Raw genomic sequence first — 25219 nt, forward strand, 5'->3', positions numbered from 1 at the left:
TGTGACCTGATTCTCCTCTCTCGAAAGTGAGATACGACGGCCCTACGCTAGGCTCGGTCCAACCACATAAACAATTTAGAATGACCTAGTCAAAAGAAACAGGGGCATGAGTTAATCTTTGTTATTTGAGCCAATTCCAAAAGTTGTAAGTCCTAACCGACTTCAAGTATCACTTGGGCCTCATGCCATCCTTTATTTATAACTCTATCCAAAAGCTAAGTTACAACCAAAGAAAGACCTTCAGCTCATTCTTTAAGAATGATAAGGCTAAGCATGCAATGCATATGATGATGCATTTTGGGAGCTACTTATCTTCCTTGGCATAAGGACTCAGGAGAGAAAATAAAAATAAGAGAGTCTTATCGGTAAAAACCCCGACGCGCACCATAAGACGGTGGTAAGTTGAGAGAGATAAAAATAAGAAAGTCTCACAGAGTCTTATTGGTGAAAACCCTCACGGACACCATAAGACAATGATGAGATGAGAGAAAGAAAAATACGAGAGACTTGTTGGTGAAAACCCTTCAAGGTATCACTAGTTGTATGAGGTCTATAAGTGTAATTGACCTAAGGAAGCAACTCAGTTTCATGGCCATCAACTCAACAACAATTTGTGGAAAGTTTGTGTGAAAAGATCAGGCAGCTTAATCCAAAAATGTATGGCAAAATCATTAGAATTCATTATCATTTTCAGATAAATTTTTCTTTTCTTTATTTTCAAAAAGGGACAAACATTGTCTTTTCCTTCTTCTCTATATTTTTATTTTTGTCCTTTTGAGTTTGTTATTAGAACAAAAAATCATTTTTCTCGTGTCTTTGAGCTAAGTCCATGTCAAAACAAGTGAGAAAGAATTTCAAAACTTGTCACCAATTTTTTCAATTGCACATAGCAAGACAATAGGTCAGCACGTGGAAGAAACATGATTGTAAGCCAAAACAAGACAAACAAAAAGTTTTTTCAGAAACAAGTTTAGGAAATCAAGGAAATACCAAGGTTCGAAGGATTCACCTGAGAGACATAGCAAAATGGAGATATTGTGTTTGTTTTAGAGTCACTTTTAATAATATGAGTTTGGTTCAAGGGTGAAACAATTTGATGACATATGCCATTAGTTGAAAGCAAAATTAAAAGGGACAAGTGCAAGATCAATCGCCTCAAAAGCCAAATTCACAAGCCAACCACCCTGTTTTAAACTCACAAGTTTTCTTTCTATGAAATAGTAACACTTTCTACCTTCAAATCAAAGGCTTAAAAGCATAAATATCAAGAGGTGCAATTCCTCGTTTCTGCAAAAGCAAGTGCCAGTGTTGCTGTACAGGTTTGGTAATCACAATTATGGTAAGACTTATCATCTTGTACCCTTAAGAGACACATTCTCTAATTTGAGCAGTTAATCCTAAAAGATGCAGTTTTAGTAAGAATCTTTCACTTTTTACTCTCAAGAGGCAAACTTGTTGGTCTCAGTAATTCAATTTTATCCTCAAAAGATGTATCTATTGATCAGAATCTTGATCCATCTTTGCATTATACATTGTTGCAAGTAGTTGTGATTGGGTTTGACACCCACAAAATCTTTTTGATAGATAAAATGGGGAAAAAGAAAATTTAATTCCTGTTATTTGGAACTTCACTTTAAGACCCTTCTAGAAAGTGAAACTTTATTTTTCTAGAAAATGGAATCTTTCTTTATCAGAATATTTGTTTGGGATAATTTTGTTCTGCTGTTGATTTTGATTTCAGGAGGCCACCTGGAGAACAGGGTGATGAAATTGCAAGTCGGGAGACTGTCCGAAGAACATGGTGATAAAATTGCAAGTCGGGAGCCTAATCGGAGAACAAGGTGATGGAAGAATAAGTCAAGAGCCGGCCTAGAGAATGGGATGATGAAATAGCATGTCAGGAGCCCAACCAAAGAATAATGTGATAAAATTGCCAGTCAGAGGCCTACCTGGAGAATAATGAGATAAAATTGCAAGTCGGGAGCCCAATTAGAGAATAGGGTGATGAAATTGCAAGTCGAGAGCTTTCCCGGAGAATGGAGTAATGAAATTGCAAGTTGTGATCCTTTTCGGAGAATAAGGTGATGAAATTAAAAGTCAAGAGCCCACCTAAAGAATAGGGTAATGAAATTTCAAGTCAGCAGCCCTCCTAGAGAACAGGGTGATAAAATTAAAAATCAGGAACCCATGTGAAGAACAGGGTGATAAAATTGTAAGTCGGGAGCCCGGCAAGAGAATAGGGTGATAAATTTCAAATTCAGGAGACCGTATGAAGAATAGAGTGATGAATTTTCAAGTCGGGAGCCCTCCCAAAGAATAGGGTGATGAAATTGAAAGTCAGGAGCCCACCTGGAGAACAAGGTGATAAAATTACAAGTCGGCAGCCCGCCTAGAGAATCGAGTGATAAAATTACAGGGCGGGAGCCCGCCCTAAGAATGGGGTAGTGAAATTAAAAGCCAGGAGCCCTTTTGAAAAATGGTGTGAGGAAATTGCAAGTCGGGAGCCCACCCGAAGAATAGGGTGATGAAATTACAAGTCGGGAACCTTCTTGAAGAATAGAGTGATGAAATTACAAGTTGAGAGCTCGCTCGGAGAATAGGGTGGTGAAATTGAAATTCAAGATCCCGCCTGAAGAATAAGATGATGAAATTACAAGTCGGGTGCCTGCTCGAAGAATAATGTGAAAAATTAAAAGTCGAGCAACAAAGTGAAAAAATTAAAAGTCAAGCAACAAGGTGAAGAAATTAAAAGTCGAGCAATAAGGTGAAAAATTGAAAGTCCAGCAACTGGTGAAGAAATTAAAACTCAAGCAACAAGGTGAAGAAATTAAAAGCCAAGCAACAAGGTGAAGAAATTGTAAGTCAGGATCCCGCCTAGAGAATAGGGTGAAGATTTTCAAACTCAGATTAACATTTAGAAATACCACCTGGAGAACATGGTCAATTTTGAGTTCATCTCCAACACCAGATTTTGTATGGAGAAAATATCTATTCTCAAAGTTCAATCCAAAGAAGACCAAATTTTTTATCACTTTTGAAAGAATTGAAGACTCAGAGTCAAGAGAAGCGGCATAGATAGGACTTTTTTCTAATTTCAGTTATCTTTTTAACTTATAATTTTTATTTTTGATGTAATGATAGAGCTGCAGACCATAACCTTGACAGGGCCTCACTGGACTCTCTAACTCGGTATAGTCCCTCTTCCTTATCAACCCTGGAGCTGCATGTAACTTGGGATCCACATAACTTGAGATAGGTAGAATGCCCAAAATCAAGACTCGATTACCCTTCTTCATTTTGTTTATTTCTTTTGAATAATGGTGGGGACAAAATTCGGTCTTATTGTCTACTTTTTTGTCTGAAAACACATTGTGTTTACATTCCAAGAGGGGGATGACGAAGACACGTAATTTTTTCCCTCTAAAAGTCAACTTTTACACATTTACCTTCACCACACCATGTACCTCATCCCCGTGTGATGATCCCTCCACTTAAGACAAAACAACAAATTCTCAAAAAAATAACAACCTACCCTAACTAATTTGGATACCTCACCACCCCCAACCCACGTGTCCCCTTACCCCGACTACCCTTACCCCATACTAACCCCACTCACATTTTATTCCCCTTCCTAAAAAACTCACAAAAAACAAAAATTAAAAAATACACTCACAATAAAGAAAACTCAGGCTTAGCTCTCTATGAACACTCACATCATCGAAAAAATACATACATACACCCATACACTAATATTCATGTGGGACTCACCTCATAATTGACACACACACTGATAGATACACACACAGAGAAAAAATAATACACACACAATCACCAGAGAAGACTATACACACACATAATGGGAAAAATATGACAATAGAGAGAGGAACGGTAGAGAAGATATGATAGAGAGAAGAATAGACTAAGAAGTTCGTCTATCCAATGACCTTTTGTTGGAAAACACTAGCTCTTCGCCAGAAAATGGCACCCCAATTCCTAAAACCTACCAAAATGACTTATTTCCTGTTAATTTCAGTGAGTTTGTCATTGAAAATCTCATTATCTACCAACGACGAATGATCCCCACCACACTAGCTTCGATTTCAGCTAAGTAACACCAGTAATTCAGCTTTAAATTAAGAAGAAAGCGGAACAATGGGTATCGGGGTTGAAATTTCATCGTTTTCAAAATTTTGATCTCTGTTGGAAATAATTTAATCTATTCGAAAGAACATTAGAGGTCGAGGATGGTCGATTCAAGTTTGTCCGCGGTTCATTGGTTCACGAGGCTTCCATCACTGTAGAAATCGATTCAAGTTAATTGAATAAAAGTAACATTGATGTCCAACTCTTTAATATTTTCTCTTCATTTTTATCTTATTTTGTTGTATTGATGTTATGATTAGGTATTTGATGAATATGTTTGGATGTTTTGTGGATGTTTGGTGTTGAATAATTGATCATGGTACAAGTTTGATGTTAATATGGATGGCTAATTATTTTTCAGGTGGAAAATTTACGTGTTAAAAAGGAATTTAAGGAGGGATTGATCTTGATAAAAGTAAATTTGGATTGATTTTGATTTATTGATGATGTTGAACGTGATAGAATCATGATAAGTCAAAATGAGTAGGCAAACGGTCGGTCGGGTAGGCAAAACTTTGGGATTGTGGATTGTTGAATGTTTGAATGTGTTGAATGGCCTTTATTTCATTGTATTTAAATTTCTTGTACTCATTTGCTTGGGAAATGCACCGAGAAAAATTATATTTATTATCGGAGAATGCCCCGTAATATTTGTATTTCGATCGTGATCAAGGCCTGAGGAATCGGGTAAAGCATAGTGTAAGATAGTTAGAATAGTATAAGTCTTAATTTCAGCATTTTTTTTTAATTCAGTTTGTAATAAATTGGACTGGACACTATTTTTTTATTTTGAAAGTTTGATTGTTTGTTTTTTGTGTATTGTGTATTTTATTTAATTTATGTATTTCATAGTGTCGTACTAGTTGATACACTCTATGAAGTGACTGTGGTCGAACCATGGGACCGAGGGGTGCCTAACACCTTCCCCTCTATCAACAGAATTCCTTAACCGGAATCTCTATTTGTGGACTAGTTTTAAAAGAGTCTAAAAATCATTTTGAAAAAGGACTTTCAAAGGTGACTTGGCACACCAGATTTATTCCAAGTGGCGATTCTAAGTTTTAATTGTTAAAAGTCCTTTTCGAAAGAAATTATTTTCTTTTTTTCACTTAATAATAAAACTTTTTCAAATTTAAAATTAATCTTTTGGTGGAAAAAGGGGTGTGCCACTCTTTTTTTATCTTAATTGGTATCTAAAAGGATTGATAAGCAGCAGCTGAGAGGGTGATGCCATTGCAGTAGTCATCATCAATGTCATGGTTCCGCCTAAAACTATGAGAGCTTTTGTAGTATGAAGACTCTTCAAAAGAACATGAATGGTTGTCAACATGAAGCACAAAATAAAGCTTTCAAAAATTTAAGAAAAAAAAAAAGATTAATAGAGATGAAAAAAATTGAACCAAATTGTAATTGCAAATGATAAGATCTAATGGAAATTTTTTAATTTGATTTTTTTTGTTTTCGATATTTAAGAGATTCTTTCCCATGATTTACTACTATAAATAAATACAAATCTTTTACTTCCTTATTTAATATGTATCAAGAGGAAAAGGAGAAATAAGAAATTTTATGAAATATTTTAAAATATAAGGAATTTTATGTATTTCTGTCTTTTAAGTTTGTGTATTTATATAAATTATCCTTATAATATTGTTTGGTTTGGCCTAATAAATCTCATGCCGTTGGCTCATTTTTGAGCCCAAACAAACATTTTACATATGGATAAATAACACACACTAGTTTGCTCCTTAATTACCCTCCCTCCCAATTTTCTTATTTAATTTTTCTCTCTCTTGAATTTTAATTATCCGTATACATAACTGAACGCCGATATACATTACTGGTTATGTATCTAAATTAATTGATTTAACTATAATTAAGGGAATAAAACAGTTGGTTTAAATGCGTAACGCAATTAACGTTATATTTATGAAATTGTGATTAATGAATCTCTTAAATTCAATAACAACAAATATCAAACGATTGCCCACAAACATATACATAGCCATGATATGTATTTGGGTTAAAATAACAACACTGATGTTTTGTAGTTATGTATATGAATACAAAAATTAAGCAAAATAAACAAATTCAGGAACCAAACACTCTACCTTGGGAAGATGGATTCATGACGTTTCTTTATTTTTTTTCTTCCTTGAAGATTCATCATCCTTTTTTGACTTCTACCAGCAACTTTTTTAACTTCTTCATCTTAGCGGGTCATTACGGTGTTTGATCTATGATAAAAAAATTTAAAATCTTGTCTTTATCAAAATTGATGATTGATACAATGAAGAAGGGCGAGGCAGAGACGAAATTGATGAAAGTATAGGGTGTAAAGAATGACAAAAAATGGAGATTGGAGCTTTTGAGTGAATTTAAGGGTTGAAGGAGTGTCAATTTTGGGGGAGGAGAGGCACAAGCCACCATCGTTGGAGTTTGGCTCCAAGATGGAATTTTTCAGTTTTGTTAAAACAGTGAAATTATGAGCATAGAATTTGAAAATATTGAATTTTGAGTATGGAGTTTGTCACCAAATAGAACGATGATGATGAGCGGTTTGATCCAAACATGGTTATAAATTCAAACTTGGTAACATCTTGAATGTTGTTCCTTGATTGTAGATACTTTCTAATTAGGCAAAAAAATATATATAAATGGGAAGGTACAGTTATGTATATGAATTATAGAGAGAGAAATTGTAAAAATAAAATATTTGTAATTAGTTTTGAGATTTGAGAAACTGTTTAAAACATAAAAATGAAACACAGGACAAATTAAGATAGAGTTTATATTTTACATTGTGCATTTTCTGCTGATCAAGAAACTAGCATGTATCCACCTTTATCAGATTACTAGTTTAGGTGTATGCGCCTTGCGCGTGTACCTCACTTTAATGAGTTTAAACATTATACTAAATAATATATTTATTTAAATAATAAAGATGAATACAATAATGAAATTCAACAAATTTTGAACATGTAAAGATGGAGAATTTAGTTAGTTAGTTATATAGTATTTGTAGGTGAAATACATTGACAACCCTTTAAATTATGATTGGTGTCTTTAGTAAGCCGATGATTAGTACTTCATAATTTACAAAGTTGGACAATTTAACTTGATTCCATTCTAGAAATGCAAAATTTGACCTGCAGATTCCGTGTCACTTCAGTCCCTTTTCTTGATCAAATAGTTGATATCACTTTTCTACCACTCCAAATCTATTCATGCTCTTTCTCTGCACAACACTCATAATTTTAAATTTTAGTTTGTAATATAGATTCAGAGAAACAATAAAAATAGTGTCTTAAGAAAAAACTAAACATGATATTTAATATGATTTGATCAGGTGACCAACATATTGACAATGTAATATTAAAAATATATAATTTATTGAAAAAATAATCTAACACTAATCATACAATTGAAGCAAATTTCTATGTGAATGGAGAGACAAATTAAAATTAGTCTAGAATTTATCAAATTGGTATTTTCTATTCCCTTTCAACTTCTCTTTTTTCATTTTTAAATTGATTCAGGATAATATTCCTATTGATATTGCAGTGAGGACATTTAAAGTTAACAATGCTTCTATGTGTTGTTCATGCAAACATCAAACCATTACTATTTTCAAGTTTTGTCTATTAGTTTTTTGGTCAATAGAGATTTAACAAAATTAATTTATGATACTATCACTTATTGATCATGGAACTATTTGAAATCAACTTTGTTCATATCTCAAGTATAAGCGCTGAGGTATCTTAGTACTGAATTTCCTTGTCGTGATTTATGTGTTCCTGTAAATCAAGCACCTAATATTGCTATTGTATTTAGTTGCAAAGAGCAATTTAATTTCATACCATTCAAATTATTGTTAAACGGATATATAGGATCTTCACACGAATCACTAATGTTGTAGGTATGAACAAACTAAATCTAGACAAGTTATAAATAAGATTTATTATTTTTTACATAAAAATTTTCTTTAAGCCGATCGACATTAATCTACCACATGTAAACTATAACAAAATAATACGATAATAGAGATATCAAAACAATACAATAATCGAGATATCAAAACAATAGAATTAAGTAATTAAACCTAACCTTTATAAAAATAAATTCTCAAAGTTGGTCGATATTCATCTACCACCTGTAAACTACTATAAAACAATGATAATAGAGATATCAAGATAATACAATTAAACCTAGTTTTTACCTGAAAGGATTTTTCAAAATCGATCGACATTCATCTACCATCTGTAAACTAACCTTTACACAAAAAAAATTTCAAAGTTGACCGATATTCATTGACCATATGTAAACTACAACAAAATAATACGAAAATAAATATATCAAAATAATAAAATTAAACCTAACCTTTACACAAAAAAAATTCTCAGAACCTGCAAACTACCACAAAATAATATATCAATAGAGACACCAAAACAATAACTGACATTCATCTACAATACGATAATAGAGATATCAAAATAATATAATTAAATCTAATCTTTACACAAAAAAATTCTCAAATTCAACCGACAGTGATCTGTGATCTGTAAACTACAACAAAACAATATAATAATTATTGTAAAGCTCCGGTCTCCAATGAAAATAATTTTTTTCTGATTAACAATTCTGATATGAAAGATCCAAGTTTTTTCTTGTCTTTGTCTCCAATGAAAATAATTTTCTCTCATATAAAATTCTGATTCGAAAGATTTTTCTCATCTATTTAATCTTTTGATTTCTTATGTGAATTTGATAATCTGTTATTGATTGTTTTAAGCAAAGTGAGAATCAAGTTTCATCAATACAATAATAAACTGTACATAAACATCAACAATGAAAAAATTAAAATCTAGATAACTCTTCATTAATTTTAAAATTAAAAAAGCAAGAGATGTAGCAAAGAATTTGTTGAACGTATCACTTTTTTGATGAGTCTAATAACATTTAAATAGTCATGTACTTGCTTTCATATTTTAAAGTTGTGGCGAAGAGATTGGTTGAGATATTGGTGGATCAGGAAATTGGCATCATCACTTATCCAATATCAACAGAAAAATTCTGTACAAAATTAGTTAATATATAAATTATAATATGTAGTTGATTTCGATTTAAATTGAAACTTATTCCAAGAAACCTTCCTTTCCAAGCACAAAAATTTCAGTCAATAGGATATTCCCTTCCCACTCACAATTTCTTTAATTTTAGTACCTTTAACATATATCTAAATAAGAAAAAATTTAATAACTAATTTTAGGTAATTTTAAAGTCATAAAATATTACAAAAATAATTAAATAACAATAAAAAAAAATAAGTGAAAAGACAATTTTATCTGTTGTGGAGTCTTAGTTGAAATCACTTTTCTATGGTTTTCACACTTTTAATAGATTATAGATATAAACTATAGATTATTTTTAGATATAGATTATACATTATAGATATTGATATAGATTATAGATAAATAACATGATTTTATTTACGCTGTTCTTTAACTGGTTTTTTGGCAAGTAATTGAGAGACAAAATATAACGAGTAAGGTTACTAGTCTAAGAAAACATGTGAACTTGCCCACCTTCATTTAATGCTTATTGTTTCAATAACTCTGCTCTCTTTTGCATTTAATGCTTGCATTTCCCTTTCGATATTGATGGTGATATTCGAATTTGGCAAAAGAAAATATGATATGGTAAAATAGAATGTAATTCCTGTCCATTTTTTCTTATTTATGTTATTAGAAATAGTTGTTCAATAATATTTGTTCAATTTGACAAATTAATGGATAAGTTATTCATTTGTGTTCTATTTTACGCTTACTATTAAACACTATTCAATTATTCAATGTTTTTCTCAAAATATTAAATTTATTATACTCAAAGTGTAATAAAGTAAAATTATCTTCATTATTTATCGTTTCTTAAAATATGTGTTAAGTCAATAATGAACAAGTATTATTGAACGAAAGAAGTAATAGAAATAAAGATAGGGAGCGAACGTTCTCTTTCCCATTCTTTTTTTTCTTTGGACCTAGGTGTAAAGCGGATTATACGCATTGCAATGAGTTTGGATCATGGCAAATATGATATTAGAATATGACTACATCGCCACGATGTTGGATCAAACTTATGTGAGGACGCTGAGTCCGTAACAGATTATATGTGATGCCCCGACGAAGGGCATATGATGAAAGTGGGTCTAGCAGAATTAATTGCAGACTGTTAAGCTTCTGAATATGAGGTGCACATGATACTTTAGGTGAATACCATGTAAGAATGGTGAGGAAAGTTAAAAAAAATGAAAAGGCATAACTCAAGATGACATACGCATTTTGGAGCTCAATATGATATATATATAACCCAAAAGGTAAAATACGTGTGAACCTAAACTCAAAATAGTTAAATATATAATACATATCATGAGCTTGAAACGTGATTGAAAGTCTGTTAACAATACCTTGCTTTTCTATAGTATAATGTTCTTTGTGGAGTCCGCATAGATAGTTAATGAGCTAAAGCTAAGTTGCTCGAACACTTTATAATTATTGTCGTATGTGTGTTGGATTCTTCAAAAATATATTACTTTTGAAGGATTTCGATATGCATTGATGATATTTTTGAAAAGTTCTAGCAATATAAAGCTAACGTATTCGCAATATATATTGACCACGCGATATATGTATCATACTAGAGGATGATCCATAACCATAAGAAGAAACCTGCAAGCATTCAACAAATAAAATGCATTTTATGTGTTTCTAACAACAAATAAAATGCATTTTGTTAATTTACTCCCTCAGGTTTTAAAATAGTTGCCTCTCTTGCCAAAAATATTCATTCAAGATTATCCCTACTATTAAATAACTATATAAAGTATATATATTTACATTTATACTTTTAAAGCATAACTAATAAAGCTAATTTGGTAAACTAAGTACCTAATGAATATTTTTTTAAAAAAAATGTCAAGTCAATAAAGATCAACTAGTTCAAAACGAAGGAAGTATGTGTTTTCTAGCACCTATGTGAAAAATGGATAGAAATTGTTAGTGAACACTGCTGGCCCATTTTGTGATACCAAATGGTGCTAGTCCAAGAAAACATGTGTTCCTGCCCTCCTTCATTTAATGCTTCTTCTTCTTTCAACAATAACTCTTTTTCATTCAATGCTCTCATTTCCCTCTTTTCTTCCATTCTTTGGTCATTTCTTCATTAAATGGGGATCACTATTACACTGCATCTAAAATAGACCCCGGGGTGGGGTGGGGGTAGAGGAAGGGAGGATGGCGGTGTTCTTTTTTAAATTCTTTCAATTTTTTGAAATGCAACGATGAAGAATTTGGATGTACATATTTGTCACACTATTAAAAATAGAGGTTTTCTCACTTTGAATTAATGAAAATTTGTGTTATAAAAGCTTGATTTTCTCACTCATTTTTTACCGAATCAACTCACTGAGAAAACACGAGGTGAGAAATAGATTTTTACCGAATCAACTCACTGAGAAAACACGAGGTGAGAAATAGATTTTTACTGCAATATTGGGAGTCTTCCTAATTTTATGTGTGAAAATACACACTATTTTATCTTTTCTCACTGATTCAATTAAAATATCTATAAGAATAGCCATTAAACACTTTTCAATGTTCTTGGTTAATCTTTAGAGATCAAAATTTTGTAGAAGAATTCAATTTCTGTTCAAGGTCTTTGAGGTAAATCTAGCTTGGAGGCTACTCTATGCTAAACCCTAAATTAAATCTATATAAAGGGGTGAATATTCCCTTAAAAAAGCATCTCTAATATCCCACAAAATCATGAGATATTCACAAAGAGATCATCATATGTTTGAGAAATACACGCCTTCGAAATATCCACATATTGTATATCAAATGAAATTCCCATTTCTTCATATTTTGTTTGTGGTCGTTTAATTTTTCATAAACAAAATTTTATCGTAAACAAATTGACACACTCAGTAGGATCAAATTTGTCCCTCATCTCTTCTCTCATAAATCATATATTCAAATTTGTAGCCGCAATATCGTAAAAATAAAAACTCTCTGGGTATTTCAAGACTCGTCTTTGAGTTTCATCAAGTCTACACTCCAAAAAGACTTGAAGTAGGGGGCATTTGTAGACAGAGAAATTTTATGAATGCAACAAGAAGAATTCAAATTCTGATAGAGTTGTTTGAAGCTACTTTATATATATCCTAAAGCTAACTTAGAGGGTTTTTTTATATATAAACCAACCACACAGGTATTCCTGTAGCGGTGGGGGGTTAGGCGTAGACCCCTACCTAGTTTATTCAATATCAAATATTGTACAACAAAGAGGAGTGATACAAGAATAATCATAGATATGGACTTATGAGCATGGGACTTGGATCAGAGACTTGGTGTGTGCAATTGAAGTGTAAATGAGGCCCAAAACACATCAAAATCAGTCCACTCCTAACACTTGATGGGCGCCCCTTAGTGGAGGGGACTTTTGGTCTTTTTAGTTTCTATTATGTAATACACTATATAATGAATAATGTAGGATTTCATTACTTAGTTTTTGGATATTATTGTAAGTAATAAGACACAAGAAACATCAAGTCCTCTCTCTAAAGAGGTTTGGCCGAAACTAGGACAAAATCTAGTGTGGAATCACTAGAAATTGTATTTTTCTTGGAAACGTAGATGTTAGAGGGGTGGAATCTAATCTTGTGTCACGTAAGAGATATGTGAATCATTGAATGTGGTGTTAAGGGTCCAAGAGTGGAATAGGCTCCTTGGGTTATTAAGATTATACCTTTGTGTAGTCTATCTATTTATCCTTTATTTTCATTGTAATCTTGTAGTTTGTGTTCTTGTTATTCAAACTGTGTCTTTTATTGTTGTTATCATATTGTTCTTGTTTCTTCATCTTATTATTGTAACTTAGTTTGATTGGCTGATTTGGTGTCCAAACACCTTGTTATTCTTGTCATATTATTGTTCTTGTTGTTTGTTGTTAAAGCCGAGACTTGGTCTCAAGTGTGCCCTCGATTTTTCCTTCATTTATAGACTATTTTGAGACTGTTTCTTGTATTTTCAAGTTTGTATTGTATCAAGGAGGGTGGAGTGCCTTGCCTTCATTTGTAGCAACCACAAAATATTTCTAGAGTCTGATAGGAAATAAAGACACTATTTCTAGGATCTAAACTACCTAGCCTTTTACAAAAGTGGTGACTCTTAGGGTCTGAAAAAAGATCTTGCTAAAGAAAGCTTAATAATTTTATTCTACGTGCAGCAGAGTTTTCAACATTTTGATCCAAGCATGTAACCTATTCAAGGTGGGTCAAAGTGCCAACTTAAGTGTTTGGTGACCTTTATTCTGAAATATGGCATGTTTAGTTTATCCATTACACAAGCCCCTTTTACTTTCTTTGGTAGTTGATCTTCATTGTTAAAAACAACTTCTTGATTAAGGAAAGTAGCATATTTTGCTAGTGCATCAGCTACTGAGTCTCCTTCCCTATAGCAATGTGAAACATGTATACCTCTTTCTTGGACTCTTTATTGAATTTCTTCTATTATGGAGATCGGATTCTAAAGAATGTTGCATGTTCCTTTTATCATATGGACTATAATCATAGAGTCTAGTTCCATTCTAAAATTATCATATCCTTGATCATAACACCAAGAGACCCCGAAGAGGGCTGCACTTACCACACTAAAATTGTTAGTTAAGAAATGAATAGGATTAGCGAATACCATTACTATATTCCCATTTTCTCTCCTAATAATTCCTCCGTCTCCAGCTCTCCCTGTGCTAATCATGTAGTTTCCATCATTGTTTAAAATTAGATCCTCATCATGTTTATTCCATTTGACTATACAACTGGTCAACCTTGGCCTGTAATCCATGGCGATATTGCATACTCTTTTCCATCCCCATTGATTATTTATTTTACCAAATGTTTTGGCAATGGCGATCTTGGTTTGAAATAAAATCTTATTGTAAACCCATGCCCTAGAAATGGTTTTATTGTTGAATTTTTTTTAGCACCTTGATTTCCACAATACCCAACACACGATATTTGGCATAACGATTATTATCAAATTGTGAACAACATTGTTGGTATTAGCTTTCCATCAGTTGTCTAGAATTTGAATAATATTGTGACTATTGAAGTCAATATCAAGTGGTCTTGAAACCCATTGTCAGGATCTTCTTGCCATTTCTCCATCTGTAAATAAGTGGTTATAGGATTCCTTGATAGGAGCCCTGCAACAAACCCAATCCATATTAGAAGTAGTACCAAATTTTCTTAAAGAATTTTCAAGTGGGAGCTTCTTCTCAAGAAGCCTCCACATTAGCAAAGAAATTTTAAAAGGAATTGTTTTATTCCAAACTAGATCTCGTTGAGGAAAAAAAGGTCTCTTTTGTCTAAGGGCTTGATATGCTGATGCACATGAGAAATTTTCGTTGGATTCAAGCTTCCAAATAGGCATGTCCCTATGACCTTCTTCAATCTTGGTGACAATTCTCATCAACTATCTGTCTAGGGACGGTCATTTCAAGAGCTTCCTTATTCCAAGTGTTGTGCTGGTAAAACTGTTTGACCAAAATATTGCTAGGTTTGTGAGTTTGAACAAGCAATTAGTGAAAAGGATCATTGCTCAACCATTGATCCCACCAGAAGAGTACTTTACCCTCTCTAAGCTTCCAGAAAGTATTATGTTCAATCATCTCTCTAATATCCAACAAATCTCTCCAGTTGGCCGAATCTTTAGAATTTTTAATTTTTGAGATGGAATTAGATCTAGGAGAATATTTAGCATTAAGAAAATTTGTTAGGATAGACGAATCACTTCTGAATCTCCACCATCTTTTGGCATAAAAAATCCTGCTTATGTCCTGAATTTTCTTAAAACTAAGACCTTCTTCATTATATGGATAACACATGTTATCCCATGAACTCTAGTGATAATTATTCTTTCCTTCTTTGGTTCCCCAGAAGAAATTGGTTAGATGCATTTCTATTTGATCAGTACTGGTCTTTAGAGGGACTAAAGTGGCTATATTATAGAGGATTTGGGATTGAAAAATGTGCTTAGTAATAATGGGCCTCCCTCCTGCTGATAACATGTTGCCTTGCCATCCTGCAACTTTATTTAGAACTTTGGTTGCCATATCTGCAAAATAACCAACCAATTTCTTTCCAACGTACAAAGGGCATCCCAAATAAGTGAAAGCAAAGTCAGCGTCTCTGAAACTAGTCCACCTTCTCAGCCTTCTTTTAGATCTCCTATAAAAACATCCATAGGTATAGAATGTAGTTTTTTCCTTGTTGATTTGTTATCCAGAAGAAAGTTGATAGCTATTTAGTCCCCTCATAATCATTTTGACTGATTGCTTATCCCTGGAGGTAAATAAAATTAGATCATCCGCATAGCACAAATGATTAATTTGAGGGCCCTTCTGGCTCACAGCATAACCTTTGTAGCCTGGAGAGTTATGGAGCTCAGTAAGATTTTTTAAAAGCACCTATGTGGCAATAATAAAAAGATCAGGGGATAGTAGATCTCCTTGCTTAACACCTCTTGATGAATCAAAGAAACCATATCTGGTATCATTTATAATAATGGAGTACCATTTATTGGAGATAATCCTATAAATAAGGCCAGTTACTTTATCTGAGAATCTAATTTTTTTTCATAGTATTGATGAGAAAAGTCCAGGACAACAGGTCATAAGCTTTTGACATATCAAGCTTGATAATAAGGTTTCCTGAACCATCATGGTGCTTGATATTGTGAACCAGTTCTTGTGCCAGAGAGACATACCAGTTCTTGTGCCAGAGAGACATTCTTTGTGATGAGTCTACCTTTAACAAACCTGGTCTACTTCTTATGAACCACTTTCTGCTTCCAAGTCTCATCCACCAGCTCCTTGTAACCCGATTGTTGTGCCCAAAAGTTGAGAAATTTGAAGTAATTAGTAATCACTTGATTGTTGTTGTAATTCATCATAAGTAAAACATTATGGTCAGAACGAGTTTTGGGCTTATGATCCACTCTGGTAGTTTGAAATTGGTACAACCATTATTCATTCGTAAGAACTCTATCTAGACTTTTACAAATTCTTTTCTTTTTCCTCCTCCCATTGCACTATATAAATCCATTACCTGTATACCCTGCATCATGAAGATCACACCTCTCAATACGATTAATAAAGTTAAGACTCTTGCTCAACTTGTGTTGCTTCCCCTCTTTCTTTTCCACAAGAGACAGAATAGAGTTAAAATCTCCAAAAACTACCTATGGACCATGGATACTATTACTCATGACTGCAAGATTTTTTTATAGCTTCTTCCTCCTAGCTATTGTAGATTTGGCATAAATGGCAGTAATCCAAAAAAAGTTATTGCTCCCTGTATTGTTATTTCTACTACTTCTTGTTGGAAATTACTTCACACTCGTAGGCATCCTTCCAAAACATCTAGATTTTACCGTTCACGTTGTGTGAGGTATGATCCATACCAAGTACGATTTTTGTTTATGAATGTTTTTCCTAGGTGAGAGAACTTGGTTGCTGATAATCTCATTAGTTTCTTTGTTGATAGGATCCAACTCTTTTTCCCTTATGGGAGCAAAGGTTTCTATGAGACTGTCTGCAACCTCTTCATGAGAAAGATAGTTCTTTTCTTCATTTTCTGATCCCTTTTTTCTTGTGTTTGTTGCTTCTCCTATTTTATTATTTGGATTGTTGTTGTTGCATACCTGTCTTTTTTGTACATTTATAGTTCCCAAGTCGACTACCAGTTCACTCGAGAGGTCAGGAATGTCATTAGAATTTACCGTCATGGGCCGAGATCGATAACACCTCTTGTTCACCTATATGTTTTACCTGCTCAATTTTTCTTAGTTGGTCTTCCTGGTGGTTGTTGATGTTGTTATCATTGCCAGTTTATTATTTTTTTCTCAAATTTATATTTGTTGTCCTGCTTCTTGGTTTTCACTTCTTTAAAGGATTCTATATTATCCTTTTTCGTAACTTTCTTTTCATTGTAAAGTTCCTTCCTTGTTCCCAATTTGTTTTTCCCTCTGGAGTATGTTTTAGTCTTTGTTTTGTCATAACTAACTGCTTTAGGAAGGTACTAGTAGGCAATTGCTTCAAAGTGTTCCTTGTCTTCTTTGAGGCTTTATTGTTCTGATGCTCCCTGAACTATAGATTATTAGAAATTTCCATGTCATCTTGTACCTTACTAGTTTTCTCATACGCTTCATTATAGTCTTGGTAGGTAGAGGTTCCGATGTGTTCTTTTTGCAAATCAATTGGTTGTTTCCTTGGAGTATCTGTGAACTTTTTGCTTTGATGATCCACTGCGATATCTGTCTTATCTATGTTGTTTTCTTTTCCTTTCTGCTCTTTGAACTTTCTAGTATCTATGGATTATGGTTGTTTATAAGCAGTTCTTTTTTTTCTATTCCTTACTTCTTTGAAACCTTCTTCCACGTCTTTCTCGTTTGTTTCGATTTCGTTTCTCCCTTGTTGTTGTGTTTGTCAACTGAATTTCCATTGTGATAATCTTCATGTGCCGCATTTTTGTTTGTCATTTTCTAAATCTCGGGACTCTTTTTTTTTTTGCTTCTACTTTACATCTAGGAAGGTCTTGTCCTCGCATTTTGCAGGATTTACAAATGGCAAGCACCCCTTCATACTCTAATTTCTGGTCATAACCTTTCCTTCAAGACCAACCCAATCAAAGTCTATTAAAGATTTCATTAGATCGATTTTCACTCTTACTTTAGCCAAATGTGGTCTGGATTTCCCTATAGTGGTTGCATCTTCTTTGAGCGAAGTGCCCACAATTGATAAAATTTTCTTTAGATATTCCCATTTGAAAAGATGGAAGTTTAACTCATGCTATAAGACCCACACCGGTGCAAGGGAATATTCCTCACTGGGGTCGAAGTCGGGAAACTATTTAAACAATCTCATCAAAGACCCACCAATGCCCATAAATCGTGTAAAGTAAACAGAGTTAAAATCCATTTCATCAGTAAAATCAATAAAGACATGCCTGTAGTCATAAAGTCCAATCCTGACCTTGCCCGTTAAGGGAGTTTGTTCCAAGAATTTTGGTCGGATAAGCTCAATTCTGGGCCTCCCCGTCGTGAATTTGCTGACCAAAGTTAATTTACATTCCGCCGCCATTACACCATAATAGTCAGTAGCTTTGAAGATCATAGCTGGTTTACCATTGTGGGTTGTGTGTTTGGCTACCACTTGATTTTTAATGGAGAATTTTCAGTACAGGCTTCATTGAGAGCTTGAAGATATGAAAGTTTCTGGGTGCTGCCGCTATTATCGTTAATTGAAGTTGGTGGGGGATCATTCGACTGAGTGATATGCACTATGCACTGTTTTCCCGCCATAGATGGCTCCATGGCGGTGTCGTGTGAACTCACGCAGCGATGATGTTAGCTTTTAAGTTGTTGGGCATTAAATCCGGGAGAGAGAGAGCGGTCTGCCTAACTTACAGGTTACTCCACCTTAACCCTAAATTACACTTATATAAAGGATTAAATATTCTCTTAAAGAGGCATCTCCAATATCCCACAAAATCATGAAATATTCACAAAGAGATCATCCTATGCTCGAGAAATACGCTACTAACAATCCTCAAATTATGAAGAAATTTTTTTAAAAAATCTAGAGAATAAATAAAAATTGTCCCAAGCATATTATTTATAAAATAAAATTTTGTTTTCTTTTCATATTTTATTTGTGGTCATTTAATTTTTCATAAACGAAATTTTGTTGCAAAACATAATCTATTAAATTATATTCCTAATGAGTCTGTCAACATCAATCGTCAAAGGGGGGGAAAAGACGAAGGAAGTAATATTTCTTTCATAAATTAAATGAGATTTCTTAGGACAAATTTATGAAGGGAAGTAAAGACAACATTCTTCATTTTATTTTCTCCCACATAAATAGTCGAACACTTTTTTTTTTTTTTTGGTTGAAATATAGTCATACACTTAACAAACAAGTCACCCCCACTCTATCCCACCCACCACGCCATTTTCCTGTTGCCACAATATTAAACAATAACACACACAAACGCACAAATCAAACAAGATATTTCCACTAACTAATATACTAATCAATCCCACAGCAAAACATCACTTCTTTTTCCATTTCAAATCTTTGGCCCTCTCCACACCTCTTTCCTTTTATTTCAACTACAATACCATTCTAACCTTACAACAAGCTTAGGGAGATGGAAAAAATGAGCATAAAAACCGCAACCTATATAATATCCATCATTTTGGTTCTTGTGGTAATTCAACATGCATATGGTGCAAGACACACACAATTTTTCAAGGTGAAGCCTTTGCCTAAGAATTATAATAATAAATCTCCTAATGAGTCTTTGCCAAAAGGGGTACCAATTCCACCTTCTGCTCCTTCTAAAAGGCACAATGGAATCAACCTCAAAAGATTTTGGCCATGAAGCAACAAAGGAAAATCAAAAGAAAAATCAAGAGCAGGGATTTTTCCTTCATTGACGAACTTTATTTTTGGTAACTTCATTGAAATTTTTTACTCAAAATTTCTTTTAAATTGTACAGTATTCTAGGGGCATAAATTAATTATACTAAGATATATTTCTCTCCTATTTTTTTTTTTGTCCTTTTTAGTCTAATACTTTAGAAGGCATTGAGTATTTTTGACTTACAAGTCACTTAAAGGTCTACATTAAAGATTTGTAATCTCTTAGAGGATTTAAGTTATATACACTGGTAGTTTAAAGAATTTTTACACCATCAAATCATATAAGCAAGTTACTCTTCTATTTTTCTACTAGCTATATATGATTATTTATGATTTCGGAACCTGGCTAATTGGGCTTTTTTAGAGCTCTAGAGCAATTCTCAGCACTTCTTCACAATTTTATTTTATTTGTTTCTTTTGATCATTTTATTCTTTTCGAAAACCCTATCATTTAATAATGAAACTATGAAAAGAACATGATGGAGCCATATGCATTTTTCTCCTATTTGTGTTGGTTTTAAACTTTTAGTCCAAGACTTTTCCGTGGGCGTAAGTTTATATATTCACATTATTAATATCCCATAAGTTATGATTGGCTAGACATAAGTTTAATTTTTAGGAGCAAAGGTAAAAAATCAGCCCATTTCAAGGGTAAAATCATGCAGTTTAAATGAATATGATCATCTCTTTAATTTTTCTTTTTCCTTCTTCATGGATTTGATTCTTGGTGGCTGAAACGCAGTAAATGAATAATATGCGGTCTCTACTACATAGTATATAATTTAGTTGTTGTACGAGATTCCAAATTTATAATTGTTCTTGTTCAATATGATTTCAAGTGTTTGCAGTATTGTAGTTTGATTTAGTTTATTACGTAAGAAAGGAAAATTGATACAAGTTGCATGGAACACAAGGCAATAAATTCTGGTTTTACTAGTAATTGTACACTCAAATAAATGTTCATTTTTGCATGTTCCACAATTTCCAGAAATATATCTCCATAGTAAAATTTGATTGTTCGATTTGGTGCTGCAAAAGGTTGAGTAGGCGTAAAAGATCACTATTATCTTTCAAGAGTTATTTTCAGTATATTCTTTGATTGTTCGATTTGGTGCTGCAAAAGGTTGAGTAGGCGTAAAAGATCACTATTATCTTTCAAGAGTTATTTTCAGTATATTCTTTCGAGATTGCAAGCAATTCTTTATCAGGATGCAACAAAGCTAGATAATATATTTGCAATTGAATACGCTATTTTTGGGTTTCCTTCGCTTTTATAGAATCTGACAAAGAGACTTTTCAAAAAAGTCCCTCCTTTCTGAACAGACGCATCTGTTCTCCTTTTCTAAACAGATACAGCTGTTCTAATTATTCTAATTAATCTAAAAATTAAATATTAAATTCAGATAAAATAAATTACGAAAATAAATCAATATGTAGACTTACTCAATTAAATAGACTACATGAGTTTGGCCTTAAGGGTGCCTTTAAACCACCAATGTGGGAGAACCCATATATTACAACTATACATGAATTTGGGTTGAGGTCAGGGGCGGATCTATGTATATGGATGAGGTGCCATGGCACCCCAAAGTCTCAGTTAAAATTTTGTATATATATGTACATATGCATGGGAAAATGTATAAAGTTTAGCCTTGGTACCCAGACAAATAGAGTTAATAACACAAATGGTCACTCAACTTTGGACTTTTATCTCAGAAAGTCACTCAACTTTTATCTTTACTCTTAAAGTCACTCAACTTTCACATTTTTACTCAGAAAGTCACTCAACTTTCACATTTTAACTCAGAAAGTCACTCAACTTTCACATTTTAACTCAGAAAGTCACCCAGTTTGGGTGACTTTCTGAGTAAAAATCAAAGTTGAATGACTTTCTAAGATAAAAGTCCAAAGTTGAGTGACCATTTGAGTTATTAACTCCGGACAAATAGTGGGGTACATAGTGCCAACGGTGGAAACCCAAGCTTTTATGCTCATGGGTATGGGTTCAAACTTCGCTGTGTGGTTTTCGTAAACTAATTTTTTCGATTTATTTCGTAACCAGGTTTTGAACCCTTGACCTTCAATAAAACACATAAACCAGTTAGCCAAGTGTTTCCCTGTACCTTGATGGATGTTAAAATATACTATTACATATTTTGTTTAAACATTAGTATAACTTATGACAGAACGCAGTATTCATTATTCTTTAAAGCAGTGTGACACCTGAAACTTTCAAATCCTACATTTGCCTCGGAGTAGGATAATTTCTAGACCCAAAAACATAAAGGTCGGCCAGATCCTATGCTACCATCACAGACCCTATTAAAAATCACAAACATGGGTCGCACCATGAAACTTTCAGGACCGGACCAATAAAATTCGGATCACAACTCTAACACCAACTATATATAAACTCTTTATACGTTAAAAATCCTACTATTTATTATGAATGATTACCTGCAGCAAAATTTCAGGCCTTGATTGAATGAAAAAATAATTATACTGTCTATGTATAAAAGGAAATAGTTGAACAAAAATATTAGCATCTACCACCAAAAGTTTTGGTGGAGATGAGTATCAGCCTCCATCCTTAATTAGAGATTTTATGTTCTGTTCGAACGTCCCTAGAGATAGAGTCACATTTGTTTGGAGCATTTTGCCATCCAAAATGTGTCTTCTCTACGTGGATCTAAATCAACGAAGCTTCAAGACGAATACCTAATATCGAATTAAAAAATAAGAATGGATTAATGTGCTTGAATTTGCTAATATAGAACGCTGGCAATTTTTTCAAGTTCGTTCAAAACTTAAGTCAAATATAAACCCAAAGGTCAGGGAAGAATGTCTCATCAAAAGAAAAGTCAAATAAAATAAGAGAATATGTATGCATTTTATTAGAAACACTTTAATAATGTTCTAATTAGCTTGAAAAATCTATGACTTAACAAAAGATTTCACAAGTCAGCATCTATATTGACAGGACTTACAAAGAAATATTACTATACAGATAAAACTAAAAGTACAGAAATTATATTTTACATTAATTAGTAAAAACATAAGAGTTGAAACCACTATTAGGTTTAGATAAAGTCTATGTATATAACTGTCTTGGCCGGCAAAGGACCTTTTGTAAGTAAACCATGCTACCAAATCTGAAAAACACTGCAACAAATAATAATTTCTAAATTATTGCTTACTTATAACAATAATTAATTTGCACAATGTCAAAGGTCGTTAAATATAATTGAAACTTGTTTGTTGTTAGGAGGGGAAAATTAATTATGGTTTGGTGGAAAGACGTATAACATGACTACATTGCTAGATGAACATACATATATCTACGAACGAAAAACTTCTGTTGAACTTTTTCAAAATTTGGGACTTGAATGTTGATTTTCTTCTCTTTTACAAGTATTATATAAAATATCAAATTTGAATTGTAAAAGGTCTTCATATTATTTGTCTTTTAAGATTTTTATTGACCCCTTCAAAAAGAAATTTATAGTTGTTTGGTCAAGCTCCTAAGAATTGCCAAAAGTACTTATAATTTTAAGAAACAGTATTTATTTTATAGAGTTGAGGCATATGACCAAATTTTAAGAAAAAATAAGCGACTTGCGTGGAGCAGTAGTTGATAAGAGTTTCTTCCCACAAGAATTTTTGTAACTTGGCCAACCAGATGTTCTAATATTTTAACAAATAACATTTCTCAAAATAAAACAAATTTTAGAAGCTGGCCAAAGCTATTAGTAGCATTCATCGTAATAATATTTATCTAAAATACTCTTTTCAGCTCTTTTAAACGTTTCACTCTATTAATACTCTACTAATTCAGGCAATAAGGATCATGAGTTGAGAGAAGTAATAAATACCTATACATTTTCTAAAATATAGGTAAATATTTTAGAGCAAAATTCAATTCGTCAAAACGATAAATATTGGGAAGAATCATTGACTTTGTTGTTAATTTAAAGTTAGTCAATTTTGACATATCTTCTGTTGAAAATAAAACTATCGATTTTCAAGATGTTGAAAGAATAAAACGTTTTAGAAGTTGTGATTTTACATAGTCAATGATAAACATAGAGATGCTTTGGATGATTCAATTCAGGCCATATATAGATAATTATATCGTCAAATAAATCAATGTTCCAATACATTCAACTGCTACTACAACTGCTACAAAATTCTTCATTGTTTCATTATTTGATTTCTCTTACCAAATAATAAGTATTTTTTTAACATTATTAGTACTATTATTTATAACACAATGACAACCAAATAAAATAAAATAATAACTAACGAATATCGTGCTTGGATTTGTTGTTTCATCAAGTCTAAATCAAAGAAAGTATTAGCCAATCTGTATCTTTATTTCAAAATTTGATGGCATTTTTTTTTCTTTCGTTTCCCATCCAGTGTTCGGTGTCCGCATTGGAGCCCCGACTAATACAGATCGCGCGTTGCAGGACCCATTAAGATGACAGCGCTCCCAACAGAGTTTTCTCCATACCCAAGGTCAAACGGCTAGTTGGTGTATCACATTACAATGTATCTCTCTCTATATATATATAAAAGGAAAACTAAACTAAGGCAAGATGTCAAGTGACAACATATTAAAATAGCCACATGGCAGTTTTTAGGACATAATTAAAAAATATTTTAAGACAAAGTTAAACATATTGTAATAAAAAATTTGAATTGAAAGATTAAGTATTTGAATTTGAATAAATTATCCTTTTACAAAAGGATTTTCATTATCTTAAAAATAGAAACTCATAATTAAAGATTTCTAATGGACATATACTATTTCAAACTTATCTCTTATAAAATTTGAATGTTATAAAATATATTTAAATATAATTTATTTAATATTAGGATAAGATAAAATAATAATAATAATAATAATAATTAGTAATGTGGTGGTGGTGGTAAAATATATTTAAATATAATTTATTTAATATTAGGATAAGATAAAAAAATATTAAAATAATAATAATAATAATCATGATAATAATAATAATAATAATAATAATAATAATAATAATAATAATAATAATTAATAGTAAGGTGGTGTTGGTGGTGAATTATATAAGATTTAAAATAAATTAATTTATTTTAAATAAAAAAAAGAATAAAAGAGAACAAAAAGGTAAAAAACATATGAAAAAGTTAAAATAAGCTAATACTAATATTTAAGAATCAATATCATCAATTTAAAATGTGTTTTTTATTTCGTTTATTTCTGTTGTAGAAAACTCCTAATTGGTATCATTAATTTCATATATATATTTTTGCAAACTCAAAATATGAAAACTATAAGATAATCATGACATTTTAGAATCTTATTTTTATAAGATTCTAACAAATTTTAGAGAGTGAATACATGTCTTCCCCTCAATTTGTCCGCTCAACTTAATTTAGCATTTAAACTTAACTTTCATTTATTTACTCCCCTTAACATCTTTAAAATGCATTAGTTTCATCCCTTAATATATATTATCACTCTCACAACGGAGAGTGTATTACACTC

General features: G+C 32.3%; 1 long non-coding RNA gene across 1 annotated transcript; it reads right to left on the reverse strand.

Annotated features, from left to right (window-relative positions):
• Positions 1–14214: 14214 nt before the first annotated feature.
• On the reverse strand, positions 14215–18789 carry LOC124897557. The gene is made up of 2 exons (XR_007054297.1): positions 18232–18789; positions 14215–14403 (listed from the first exon to the last, which is right to left on the reverse strand). It is a non-coding gene; the product is annotated as an uncharacterized LOC124897557 (long non-coding RNA).
• Positions 18790–25219: the final 6430 nt, after the last annotated feature.

Source organism: Capsicum annuum, chromosome 4 (genome assembly GCF_002878395.1).
Source record: "Capsicum annuum cultivar UCD-10X-F1 chromosome 4, UCD10Xv1.1, whole genome shotgun sequence".
NCBI lineage: Eukaryota > Viridiplantae > Streptophyta > Magnoliopsida > Solanales > Solanaceae > Capsicum > Capsicum annuum.